The sequence below is a fragment of the Miscanthus floridulus genome, chromosome 6 (assembly GCF_019320115.1).
Source record: "Miscanthus floridulus cultivar M001 chromosome 6, ASM1932011v1, whole genome shotgun sequence".
Classification (NCBI taxonomy): Eukaryota; Viridiplantae; Streptophyta; class Magnoliopsida; order Poales; family Poaceae; genus Miscanthus; species Miscanthus floridulus.
This window is the reverse complement of record NC_089585.1, coordinates 19,427,229-19,438,084: the sequence shown is the minus strand read 5'-3', so window position 1 is coordinate 19,438,084 and position 10,856 is coordinate 19,427,229.

Sequence of the window (10,856 nt, the reverse complement as noted above, 5' to 3'; positions counted from 1 at the left end):
TCATCCCATAACGACTTTCTTTCTGGGACGGAGGGAGTAGTTGTGTCGGGTTCATAAACCCGGGGTCCCTCTTGAACTGGCTTTCCAACAAAGGCTTGGCCCAGCAAACGACCTTGTGAACGACGCGCAAACTCATGGGCCGGCCCAAATACCTAAACAACAGGCCAGAAGGGCGATCCAATCTCCAACCGGAAGGCCTGGCCAAAGAGGAACGGCGCCCGCTTCTGACTCTGGCCATCTCTCCGACTAGAAGGCCTCGCTAAGGAGGAACAACGCTTGCTTCCGACCCTGGCCCGCCTCCGGATGGCATCTCCGACCAGAAGGTCTGGCCAAACACCACTTCCGACTCTAACCTACGTCTCCGACCGGGGATGTGTTGAACTCCTGCTTACAGCTCCTCTCCGACTGGCGCAATCAGAGCCGACTAGGACCAACTGACCGAGGACACCCACTCAGTAAGGATCAGGAAACGGACGGAGAAAGTAAGGCAGGGCACTCAAGTCAACCACAATACTAAGGACCATACCCTGTGCACCTACAGGATAGTACCATGTGACCTTCCTGGCATGACAGAACCCAAGCAGTGTTGTAGGCGCCGATATTTTCCCTACAGTGTTGTGGACGCCATCAACTCCCATACCAGCCAAACACGATAAGGCTCCCCCATATGCCTCTGGGCATCAACAGTGTTGTGGGCGCTGGCATTTACCGTACCAGGCGAACATGGTTAAACCCCCTACATGTCTCTAGGCATCAACAATATGGCAGGCAACGACGTCTGCCATACCAAAAGAAGACGACGTGACCTCCCACATACATCTGACATTAATAGTGTTATGGGCGCCTACAATCATCTTGTTCCCAATGGCGTGGGCAACAAGACTTAGTAGACATACACTCTCTCCCTCTTACTTGTAAGTTCATCCCCTTCATCTATAAAAGGGGATGCGCTCTCTCCCAACAGATAGATCGATCCAGTTCCCTAGCACACAACAGTAGAACCACTAGGTTCAAACCTTGAGCACACGCTCAAACACTTAGCGCATAGCGGAGCTCCCATCACTCTTGGCCCTTCCGACTGGAGTCCAATCGGACCTCTTGTACCCCCCCCCCCATCTTTCTCCCTTTTGTTTGTAACCCCATAGCAAACTTCGAGCACCTGGGCTTAGGAATAAAGTCACCCACCGACTCAAACTAGACGTAGGGCACATTGCCTGAATCAGTATAAACCCTGTGTCATTGAGTGCTAGGCCACCTCCGATCACAACGTACAACAAAACTACAAATATTTACGTGTTGGTCACTTTCTGCACCGACAGTTGACGCCGTCCATGGGGAAGACGCTGTATGTTCACACTTTTGGTCATTGGATGGCCCACTTTTCCACCACCTTCGCCATGGTGGGCTCAAGCGATACGACTCGCTTCGGCTCGCTGGAGTTTCCCATACTCCCACCTGTTGGGATGTGGGTTCCATCCATCTTCAAGCCATTCCAGCCCTTCCTCTTCGGAAGCCAGGACTTCATCGCCGACTGGCTCAGTGTACTACACCTTTGTGAGAAGGCAACCATCCCGGTGCCTGTCAGAGAGGCACCCTCCGTCGACTCCGGGACACCCAACGACTTCAATGATGAATCACCGCGCTTCATTCCGAGCAAATACTCTACTCAAACCCCGTTGTGAGTAATGTACATACTGCTATTTACTCGCTATTTACTATCTTTTGTCGATTATCCAGAGGGACCCCGTTGTCCCTGTCGTGACCGCCATGCGACCAGTTCCCCTATGGCCTCACGTCCCCTGCAGACGCGTGCGCTTGGGGGCTCTAAAGGACGCTGGCGCCGCCCCCTCTCATGTCCAAATTTGTGGGGATGACGAGCAATGCTCCCACCTATTTCCTCGACCTCATGGATGACGATGTCGAGAGTGACGGCTCCAGCATCGGCGACGTGGCACCTAGCCACCGTTCGTCCCGGGTGTGCGCCATGGCGGACGCTCTGGGACAACTGTCGGTGGTAGCAGAGTCCTTGCAGACTCACACCCCTCTGGACCCTCATGTGGGGGGGCTCATGCTCACACAAAAGCACGACGAGGAGCTAAGACGACGGTGGCAGAACTAGCCACCACATGCGCCGAAGCGCACAACGCACCACGCCATGCCCCATGTGCGTAACCCGGCGAGCGGCGCCCAGGGTCGCGCCCGCCAGGTCTAGCGCAGCATCATGGACAGAGGGAACGATCCCCCATAGTTTGCTCAGGCCCGCCATGGCAAAGCTTCTGCATGGCCTTCCCAAGCCGAACGACCCCTAGGAACAGGCGATCCACCGGAACCTCCGGGCACTGGTGGAAACTGCCACCGTTCAACAGGTGGAAAACTCCGCATCACAACAATGACTCATGGCCTCTCTCCCCACCAGGGGAGTGGGGACGCACCAAACGAATCACTCCACTCGCTCACCACTACAGCCGCCGAGCGCAGCATAGGAGGCCGCATCTGTGCCTCGGCCTGACCTGGCGCCTGCTCCGCATCGACCGCCTGTACGCGAGCGGCTCAGGCCGAATCAAGATGCTCATAGCGTCATCAGCAACCGACGTCGGTCCCAGCATGATGATGACGTCCATTGAGCGGCAGTGATGGCAGGCCACATAGACCTCGGCTGGACCATCGCGAGGAGTGGTGAAACGCACCCTAGGCGCGGTCGCCGGCTAGACGACCGGAGTCCCAGCCCAGATGGCCTAGGACCACGGGCCTTTGGCCGATGCATCCCGAGAGCGTCGTTCCCGCAGTGCTTCAACAAAGGCCGGGACTAAGGAAAGGCCAAGCGCGAGGATCAGGACGAGGGCCCCTCCACGCAGAGGGACAAAAAGAATAAAAAAGATCACCACCGACCAGCCAACTCCACGTTGGTCGCCACGGCTGATCACATGGGCAGTAAGCCCCAGCAGGGCCTACCGGACCACTTCAACAAGCTCATGGAAAGCCTGTGCACCAACCAAGCCTACCCTGTCAAACACCTCTACAAGGACTATGAGCTCCTCAAGCGCCTTCTGCGACAGGCTGGTGGGCCGAAGGAAGGAAAAGGCAAAGAGGCAGCAGCCAGGAAAGGGGGCGTAGCAGGCAAGGACCCAGACGACTGAAGGTCCCTATACGGTGACCGAGGTGATCCGACCGGGCACCTACAGACTGAAGGACGACAATGGCAACGTTCTCACCAACACTTGGAACAGCGAACAGCTACGTCATTTCTTCCCCTAAAATTTAGTCTTACCGTTTTTTACTTAACGTTTGCTCCTATAAAGCGCCCCGACCCGAACACTTTCGGCCCGGGTCGCTCGGGGGCTCCACGGGGATGCAATGTCACCCCTCTTTTTACTATCATATGATAAATACATTTTCCCCGGACGAAAGGGTAGTCCATTCCTTTAATTACCTTACGTAACTTTGCTCTAAATATTCTGACTGATCCCACCCCATCTCTTCCTACGGTTACGAGCAGCTGAGCCTCGCGGGCCATGCCCGGGCTCTTAAGGTTGCAGCCTACGGTGCCAATGGGTAGGTACAAAAAAGAAACAATAAAAAACAAAGTTATGCTAAGGTAAAAATAAGGAACGAACGGGACAAGCTTCCCAGAACGAAGTAGTTCCATCACAAAAAACAATTTACACAGGGGGCTCCCCCACGACATTATCTTTTACATTTGCTAAAGTATTTCTACTCTAAAAAACTTCTACTATGGCTCCTTGGTGGCATCGGCTATCGGCTCAACCGGCGAGGGTAGGGGCTGCTCATCCTCTGACTGGGCAATGTTTGGCTTGATCAGAGGTGGGGCGACGCCCGCTTCCGACCCAGGCTCCACGTCATCCGTAGGCTGGGCAATGTCCTCCTGACGCATGCTGGCGGCCATGTCCACATGGTGAGCATCCATCACCCACTACGTGGAGACTTGCTCGGCCACCAACTTTGCATGTGGCAGCAAGCTCTCCCAAGCGACTGGATGTCCTCCGCGCTCCAACCATCGACATACCCACTACAGATAGTGGCAAAGTCTAGGTCCAGGTGGTACGTCGCCACCGAAGTCAACACCCTCGATGTCCTGTAAAATAGACCGTCGATGATGAGGGCCCGAACCTCATCCAAAACCTCCGCTAGCTGGATGGCAGGCGCACTGGTACTTGGCGCTGACCCAAAGACCTCCGAGACGATGAGCTGGGCAACATTGCGTATCTGGTCAAGTTCCCCCTTGAGAGCACATCGCTCTTCAAGGGACTTGGCCAGCACCTCCGCATTCCGGCCAATCGTCGCTTTGGCCATCTCCAGGTCTTGCTCCAATGACTCCACCTTTTCACCCAGCTCTAGAAAAAGGACGATAAGCTCAGAATCAAGCTAAAGGAAGAAACCAACACGTTGAAAGCAAAAAGGTATACTGAGGTGGTTGTTCTCGAGGATGGAGAGTCCCTTCTCCTGCTGAGTCACCTGCTCACGTAGTCGAGCGTTTGCCTCCTCCATTCCCATCACCCGGCCTCGAAGCGTGAGCACTTCCTGGTCTGCCTCTGATCGGGCCTTTCTCTCTGACTCTAAGGCATTCCGCTCTGTCTCTAGGGTCTCCAGGGATCTTTGGAGCACCGCCTTGGTGTCCGCCAGGGACTTCTGCAGCGCCGCCTCGGTTTTCGCCTGGCGGGCCTTCGCCGCCTCAAGCCCCGCTCGGTGGCACTCGCCCGTTCCACCGTAAGCACTTTCGCCGCCTGGTCCTAGGACTCACGGCGGGCGAACTCCAGCTGGCGCTCAAGCTTGGCCATCTAGAGGAAACGAGGCTTGCGGCTCGACATCTCCTCCAGACCTTGCAAAAATGAGAAGCAAGCATGCTAAGGCAACCGATGAAAGACCAAGGGGTCAAGGACGAGCACGAGAAACTCACCGCCGTGGCGCGGCGCAGGTCGACCTTGACTGCCCGCTGGATGGACTCAACCCGCTCCTAGGCCTCCTCAAGCTTCACCGATAGTTTGGCAAGATTGGACTCCATGGCGAATCCTCTTCCCCCAAGGATGTCCTAGAGCTAACACTCCTACGCATCCCGAAGGATGAACCGAACCTTTGTCGGGTCCTTGGGGCAGGGCCACACCAGGTCGGTCTCCTCCAACCCACTAGAGGGCCTAGCCTCCGACCAGACCACTACCAGCTCCTGCGATGGCGCCGATAGCTCCACTGTGTCACCTGCTTCATCGTCAGAGGGGATCTCCACCACCTCGGTTTCACGGGCCACCGATAGGCGCTCTGACTCTATCCTGGCCGCGTCTCCCTCTAGCACCTCTAGCTCCAACCGGGAGGGTGAGCCGTGCGGCCCCTCGCCCGGTGAGGCAGGGAGCCCAGTCTCCCTCTCCTCTTCTGCCGCAGCCAATGGAGGAGGGGCCGCAAGGGATACCTCTGATGTGGCCTCCACCGTCACCACTGGGATCGCCGCCAACACTATCGCCACCGCTGCCGCTGTACCGACGACCGACCTGAGAGGCGCCGCCCCCAAAAGGGAAGGACCCACCACCACCACCCTACACTCCCCATCGCTCACCACGGCGCGCTGCAAGGTGGGCCTCCAATCCTCCTTCATGGGAGTTGGGGCAATGCTCAGCCCCTGAAAGGTCCTAATGGCTAACTAAAGAGCCACACCAACCAAGCAAGCAAGCTCTCACAACTAGCTACACTAAAGAGCTTGACAACTAGTTTGCGGTAATGTAAAGAGAGTGATCAAGAAGATTATACCGCCGTGTGCATGAAGGAACTAATCAATCACAAGGATGAATAACAATGAAGACCAATCACCTCAGAATCAATGATGAACACAATGATTTTTTTACCGAGGTTCACTTGCTTGCTGGCAAGCTAGTCCTCGTTGTGGCGATTCACTCACTTGGAGGTTCACACGCTAATTGGCTTCACACGCCAAACCCTCAATAGGGTGCAGCACAACCAACACAAGATGAGGATCACACAAGCCATGAGCAATCCACTAGAGTACCTTTTGGCTCTCCGCCGGGGAAAGGTCAAGAACCCCTCACAATCACCACGATCAGAGCCAGAGACAATCACCACCCTCTGCTCGATGATCCTCGTAGCTCCAAGCCATCTAGGTGGCGGCAACCACCAAGAGTAACAAGCGAAACACGAACACCAAGTGCCTCTAGATGCAAACACTCAAGCAATGCACTTGGATTCTCTCCCAATCTCACAAAGATGATGAATCAATGATGGAGATGAGTGGGAGGGCTTTGGGTAAGCTCACAAGGTTGCTATGTCAATGAAAATTGCCAAAGGTGTGAGCTTCAACCGGCCATGGGGCTTAAATAGAAGCCCCCATAAAATAGAACCATTGTACCCCTTCACTAGGCACAACGCGGGGTGATCGGATGCTCCGGTCCGATCGACCGGACACTGGCCCTCAGCGTCCGGTCACGTGATTCACGCCATGTGTCCCCTGCTTCAAATACTATTTGTTAGATTTCAACGGTCATCTGTTGACCGGACACAGCGCACAAAATGACCGGACGCTCAGCCTCCAGCGTTCGGTCGTTTCCAGTAAGGTTCTAGAAATGATTTTCTTTGACCGGACGTGTCCGGTCATGCTTGACCGGACCCTAGACCTCAGCATCTGGTCAGTCCATGACCCAGCATCTGGTGGATTGATCGACGCCAGCGTCTTCGCTGTTACAACTAACCGGACGCGCTGGTTCCTCAGAGACCAGCGTCTGGTCACCTTGTGACCAGCGAGACTAACTCCTTTTCACCTCTAACTTCTTCACCCTTGCTCAAATGTGCCAACCACCAAGTGTATCACCTTGTGCACATGTGTTAGCATATTTTCACAAACATTTTCAAGGGTGTTAGCACTCCACTAGATCCTAAATGCATGTGCAATAAGTTAGAGCATCTAGTGGCACTTTGATAACTGCATTCCGATACAAATTTCACCCCTCTTAATAGTATGGCTATCAAACCTAAATGTGATCACACTCTCTAAGTCTCTTGATCACCAAAACAAAATAGCTCCTACAATTTATACCTTTGCCTTGAGCTTTTTGTTTTTCTCTTTCTTCTTTTCAAGTCCAAGCACTTGATCATCACCATAGCATCACCATCATCATGTCATGATCTTCATTTGCTTCACCACTTGGAATGTGCTACCTATGTCATGATCACTTGATAAACTAGGTTAGCACTTAGGGTTTCATCAATTTACCAAAACCAAACTAGAGCTTTCAATCTCCCCCTTTTTGGTAATTGATGACAATCCTTTCACAAAGATATGAATAGAAATTCAATTGAATCTATGTTGCTTGCCCAAGCATATTTACCATGTGTAAAAGGATATGGACAAGTTTCATGAACTCCATATGGTAGCAATTGCTCCCCCTACATATGTGCTAAGAGTTTGGATTAAAGCTCGCACATATGCTTAGATAGGAAATATAGGAGACAATGTCTACCAAAAGATGCTAAGGTATAAAAGATAGACCTTTGAAGCGTGATACCAATCGGAGTGCACCATTATACCATCCTTAGCACCATAGTTAGTTCTATACTACTTGGAAACATACTTTGAAAAGATACCACTTGTAAAGGCTTACTTGGAAATGAAAGTTATCTAGTGATTTCATTTCATCATTCAACCTTACAACTATCATACACCACACAAGCATGGAAGTTGAAATTCAAAACTTATGTCATGCAAGCAAACATATGAAATGCACATTCAAATGCACCATATAAGTTCATGAGCTTGCTCCCCCTACTTGTGTGCTCAAAATTTTAAGTGATTCCTTTCCTTTGCCATATCTCTCCCCCTTTGATGTCTTTTCATCATCTTAGTATACTAATATATCTTTGTTATTTCTCCCCCTATCATTTATATCTTTGTTTCTCTCCCCCTTTGTCATCAATGACCACAAAGGTTCAAAAATAGATAGGTTAATATTATCAATGTCAATCAATGGGGTGAGGATCATTTTCCCAAATTTGGTCCAATCTAGATCATTTACTAAAGATATTTAACTCGGTTTGATCCAAGGACAAGCTTCTTCACACCTCCAAATAAGGGTTATCTTGTACCATGTTGAGTTAAATACTTAGATTTCATTTTCTACATTAAACACTAGGTTTACAAGCCCATAAACATGTCATATGCTATCACTAGATTAAGTTAAGCATAGAAGCAATAGTGATACCATATAAACATAAAAATCATTTGATTTTCATGAATGAGCCTAATAAAATGGAGAGATAACTAGATGCACTAAACATGTCCTTAGCAAGGATGTATGTCATGCCAATCAACTTTTACCTTGGATTGCTCGAAGGAGAGGCATGTCATATAAGTGGGGGGTGCATCAATACATATTTGAGAAATCCAATATGTTCAACTCATTAATTAGCTTGCAAAACCTTTTCTCATCCAATGGCTTGGTGAATATATCGGCAAGTTAATCTTCGGTGCCTATACTCTTAATACAAATGTCCCCTTTTTGTTGGTGATCTCTTATGAAATGGTGACGGACATCAATGTGCTTTGTTCTTGCATGTTGAACCGGATTGTTTGTCAACTTGATTGCACTCTCATTGTCACATAGCAATGGCACTTTCTTGAACTTGAATCCAAAGTCACTCAAAGTGGCCTTCATCCAAAGTATTTATGCACAACAACTACCGGCGGATATGTATTCGGCTTCAGCGGTTGATAATGCAACACTATTTTGCTTCTTTGATTACCATGAAACAAGTGATCTTCCCAACAATTGACATGTGCCTGAGGTGCTCTTCCTTTCAACCTTGCATCCCACATAATCCGAGTCAGAGTAACCAACTAGCTCAAACTTTGCTCCTTTGGGATACCACAAACCAACATTTTGTGTATGCTTCAAGTACCTCAATATTCTCTTAGTAGCCTTCAAATGACTTTCTCTTGGTGATGCTTGAAATCTTGCACACATACATACACTAAACATGACATCTGGCCTTAATGCGGTCACATAGAGTAGGCTTCCAATCATAGACCAATACAATTTTTGATCCACCATATTGCCACTTGCATCACTATCCAAGTTGCCATTTGTTCCCATTGGTGTGCTAATGACTTTGCTATCACTCATGCCAAACTTCTTGATCATGTCCTTGATGTACTTGCCTTGACTCATAAATATACCATTCTTCAATTGCTTGATTTGAAGACCAAGGAAGTAACTCAACTCTTCAATCATGGACATCTCAAACTCATTAGCCATCATCCTTCCAAACTCATCACAAAAATCTTGATTGATTGATCCAAATATGATGTCATCAACATAGATTTGTAATACAAATAGATCTTTTCCAATCTTCTTGATAAAAAGAGTGGTGTCAACCTTGCCCATTGTGAACCCTTTAGAGAGTAGGAAATCCCTCAATCTCTCATATCATGCTCTAGGTGTTTGCTTCAAGCCATACAAAGCTTTCTTTAACTTGTATACATGGTTGTGCTTCTTGTCATCTTTAAAACCAGGAGGTTGCTCAATATATACTTCTTCATTGATGTAGCCATTGAGAAATGCACTCTTAACATCTATTTGATAGAGCTTGATGTTGTGAGCATAAGCATAGGCTAGCAAGATTCTAATTGCTTCCAATCTAGCAATCGGGGCATATGTTTCTCCAAAGTCAAGACCTTCAACTTGTGTGTAGCCTTGTGCTACTAATCTTGCTTTGTTCCTTACTACTATCCCATCTTGATCTTGTTTGTTTCTAAAGACCCATTTGGTTTCAATCACATTGTGTCCCTTTGGTCTTTCTACTAATTCCCATACTTGATTTCTTGTGAAGTTATTCAATTCTTCATGCATAGCATTCACCCAATCAACATCCTTCAATGCTTCATCTATCTTCTTTGGTTCAATGGATGACACAAATGAGAAATGCTCACAAAATGATGCCAATCTTGATCTTGTTTGTACACCTCTAGAAATATCACCAATTATAGTGTCCAATAGATGATCCCTTGCAATATTGGTTGGTTGGAGGATTAGAACTTGATTGCTTGCACTTGCTTGATCATTGGGTTGAGATGATATACTAGCCACTTGGTCTTGTTCATTGTCATGAGAGCCACTTGTACTAACTTGATTTGTATCATCTTGCACATTTGAGTTAGAGAGCACTTCCACTTGATCATCTTCATCATCATTCACTTGCCTAGGCCTCAATTCACCAATATCCATGTTCTCCATGGCATTTGAAAGTTGAATGCCTCTAACATCTTCCAAGTTCTCATTCTCTACTTGTGAACCCTTGGTTTCATCAAATTCAACATCATGAACTTCCTCAAGAGTACCACTATCCAAATTCCAAACTCTATATGCTTTGCTTGTAGTGGAATAGCCAAGTAGGAATCATTCATCATATTTCTTGTCAAACTTGCCCAATCTAGTGCCTTTCTTCAAGATATAGCATTTGCAACCAAAGACCCGAAAATATGCAATGTTGGACTTTCTATCATTCAAGAGCTCATATGGTGTCTTCTCTTTCAATCGGTGATAATAGAGGCGGTTGCTACAATAGCAAGCCGTGTTGATAGCTTCGGCCCAAAAAGATTGACTCACATTGTACTCACTAAGCATAGACCTTGCCATATCAATGAGCGTTCTATTTTCCCTCTCAACAAGGCCATTTGATTGTGGAGTGTACTTGGCCGAGAATTGATGTCTAATTCCAAATTCATCACACAACTCATCAATTCTAGTGTTCTTGAACTCACTACCATTGTCACTTCTAACTCTCTTGATGGTTGTTTTAAACTCATTGTGAATGCCTTTGACAAATGATTTGAATGTTGCAAATAC